The sequence below is a fragment of the Cupressus sempervirens genome, chromosome 3 (genome assembly GCF_028749045.1).
Source record: "Cupressus sempervirens isolate cs-2001-9-10 chromosome 3, ASM2874904v1, whole genome shotgun sequence".
Lineage (NCBI taxonomy): Eukaryota > Viridiplantae > Streptophyta > Pinopsida > Cupressales > Cupressaceae > Cupressus > Cupressus sempervirens.
Window position 1 is genome coordinate 742,839,987 of NC_143120.1, and position 3,821 is coordinate 742,843,807.

Sequence of the window (3,821 nt, forward strand, 5' to 3'; positions counted from 1 at the left end):
TGTAGATAGTTTTGAAAAGATAGCTTTGATGGCCAATATGTTTTGACTAAGAATCCATCATAAGACAAGATTTTATAGGGTAAGAGTAAGAAGAACAAAGAATCAGTTTGCTTAATTTCAAGGCCCAGTCAGGTGTTTTTATCAGTTTTTAAAGCTAGTCAGAGGATCTTTGGACATGAAATTGATAGTCTACAAAAGGTTGAAAATTGAGTTTTAATTCTCATTTCAGTAATGGATTTTTGATTTGGACCAATTCCAAGCATTCGATGATTTAGTCTGAAGAATTAGGTGTTTAAATTCAAATTCTCTTTTAGCTAGGCCCACCTTAGGGCTTGACTATTTCCACCAGACTGATCAGATATTGAAGATCCAAGATATGAATATAGTAAGTGTGGGAACACTAGTGTTTAGGTTGAAGACACTCAATGTGGAAAGCACAAATATGCCCAATTTAAATTGGATTGAGCCAAAGTGTAAAAGATATGACTCAAGAGGTTGTTATTTGAAATGAGGTTTTCAAACATTTCCAATCTCTAAAATAGAAGATGAACCCTATATAAGAGCCATCATGATTAAATTTTCCTATTTTCTCAAGCTAAACCAAATTCATTTTGTTCACCAATTAAAGATTGGTATGCTCTATTGTCACATTTTCCCCATTTGCATGCAAGGCTTGAGACATTGAAGAGATTTGTTCTAGAAATGTTCTAATGGACTGTCTCCAAGTCATCATGTGCATGTTGAGAAGTTTGATGTTCCCAATGAATTAGTTAATGTAATAATTTGGTTGTGAAGGAACAAAATCTCTTACCTAATCTTTGTGTGACAGTTACATGGAAGCATTAAGGATCAGTGCCTTTTGGATGTAGATTTATCTGTGCAAATATGTATAAAGCCAAGGGTAATGGATAGTTTAGATTGGAATTTGTGAGTGTACCCTCCATCTCGATTTAAGAGATGCTTGCAATGTGCCCTTATTATTAAGATTGTGGGTGTGGATTATGGAGTAAGAGGAGAGGGAAGCTGTCCATAATGGTATACTAAGAAACATAGATAGAGGGGTTGTAGGGGAGTGCCAATATGCAAGTGCAACTATGATTGAATCTTTGAAGCAACCTGAGTGCTAGACAATGTGCATCAGGCAACACAAGCAACCATGGTTGAATAGAGCTAGTAGCTACAAAGTCTGCAGAAGGGTTGAGTGTCTGAGAACGAGGTGGGAGTTGTGCTGGAGCCTTTTCTATTTTAAGCTTCTCCACTCTCTTTTTTGTCAAGTAAATGGCTCAAATTTTGGTGCCATTTGCAATGGAGTAAAAGGCAGGTGTCACCAAGTGAGGGTGGCATGTCTCCATTCAGCTGGAGGGTTAAAGGTTTTCTTGACCATCTGAATTCCTTTTTTGAGTGGGAGGGATTTTAGACCAATGCACATTTGGTAGGGCATTGATGATGGGTTTTTTCTTTGCTTGTTAAATGATTTTGCAAGGCATGTTACTTGGTGTTGTTCTCCATACGTGATTGGTGATGAATTTTGTCTATGTAAAGGATCCACATTTATCTAGTGATCACTTTGAAGAAACATAGTTCTATATCCTACTTCAAATGATCAAGTTCCAAACAATGTCACCTTCCATCCTTGTTTGAAAGTGTTTCATCCTTTAAAATAGCCATGAACAAAGACATGGAATTTACAAGGTAAAGGAAATCAAAATCAAATTTCCCACATTGTTTGGGGGATGAACATTTTTAATATTTAAATACTCCTCCACACACATTACTTGTTGTCTTAACAGACAATGCTTTTTATGAGCCATAGACTCCTTGTGTGGGGCCCATGGCCAACTGGAGTAAGATAGAAATTTTGAACAAACATGTCACCCAAGATGATGACCTGGCATGATGATGTGGACTTGTTGAATGAATTGAATGATGATAAGTGGTACTAGATCAACAAAACATACATTGACACACATGGCAAAGTGACAAAGACTTGGCAAACTTCCTAAGGTGATGACATGGTGGATAGTGTCACATGTCATGACATCACAATGTCATGATGATGTGGCACCATGTTGAGGTGGAAAATGGTATAGTGACCAATGGTATGGTAGGGTGACATGTCACAATGTCTCTATGTTGTGATGACATGACACCATGCTAAGTAGGGTGGTGACATAGCGACCAGTGATGTGGTTGTAACATGGTAGGACAAAAACCAATATGACAATGACACATGGCACTCAGGTGGTGGGTGTCAGATGACTATGTAGAAATTGGGTGAATCACAATGTGACACGTGTCATGGCTTGGTCAAACAGGTTTGACCTAGATGGAAAAATGGTAGAAATTTTCAAAAGTGAAAAAATCAATATTCTATTAATTTTTCCTAGTGAAATCATGTGCCAAGGGTTTTAAATAAATTTTGGTTTAAATCTAAAGTTTTGACTTTAGGTTAAAATTGAATATTTGCTAAGATGTAGACCTGAGACTCTTGTAAGGAACCTAAAATTCATTTTGAGATTGTAGGCATTTTCGGTAAGAAAGTATAGCACTATTATATATCACTAGAACCAGAAGAGAACAAGCTTTCTAGTTCTAGAGTTTTTTTTGACATAGGAAGCCAATAGTTCAAGTTATATGAGGTTTTGTCTTAGATACACAGTTTTCCATTTCATTTAGTTGCGATAGTTCAAATTTGATTTCCAGTGAAATGGTGAACTAGATGAACATAAGAGGTAGTAAAAATGTAGTTAGGGGAAAGTTTTGTCATCTTTCCAGTCAATTAAATAAAGATTTTATCAACATTTTAGATATTTTGGCAACACAAGTGTTTTCATCATTAAAGAAGAGATATTTTGAGTTTTTTACAAAACAATGATGAAAATCATATAAGATTTTAGTTTTAGAAAGATGAGAGATGTTTCACAATAATAGGGAATAAAGATTCAGGTGGACACATGTCACTTCTAGATCAGATCTAGGATTTAATTATTTTCCTATATCTTTCTCTTTCTGATTCATTGTAGGGGTTGGCAGTTTTCATTGTTAGACCAGGGTTCCAGTTTGTGATATGTTTTCATGACTGTGATACCATTCTTGAGAATTTTTCTCTTGTATGAACAAAAGTAAATTAGCTAATATAGATAGTTCTGATCTATTTAGTGGTTTCATGAGTTGTTTGCATGCATCTTAAATGTATAGTAGAAATGAATACAAATGAGCAAGAATCTTCTAAGTTTCATTCTGATTCTCATCTCCTATCTCTATAATTTGCAATGTTTTGAGGTTTAGGAACAAAGAACTTAGACCCATTCACATCCCCTTAAGGTTGTCTGTCAGATATATTTTTCTGTTGGAAAAAAGGGCCAAGAAAATGATTAATATATTTGATACGTTGTTGGTTATTTGAGAAGGATAGTTCATGAGAATGAGGTCTTTATGAAAACTGATGCCTAATTCAAAAAGTGATATGATAGATCTGATATCTTGATGTATGGAATATGTCAATGGTATCATAGATGTATGTGTGTGATTTGTGGAATTTCCCAATAGATAAGACTCTGATTAGCTATAGGATCAACTTGTTCTTACTACTGCATATTTGGAAATTTATTGAAATCAAAATTAATAAGATCATCCATTTCTCTTTATGTTTTAAGAGGTAAAAGGATTTCCTCACTTAGCTTATCAGTTTCTTAGGTCATGTCATTAGCCATTTCATGTTTATGATCTTTGCATAAGTGTTAGAAGATTAAGGGTTTTATCTTCTTTGTTAGATTCAAATGTATGTTTTAGCACTGGTACCATATAAGTGAATCTAAGGT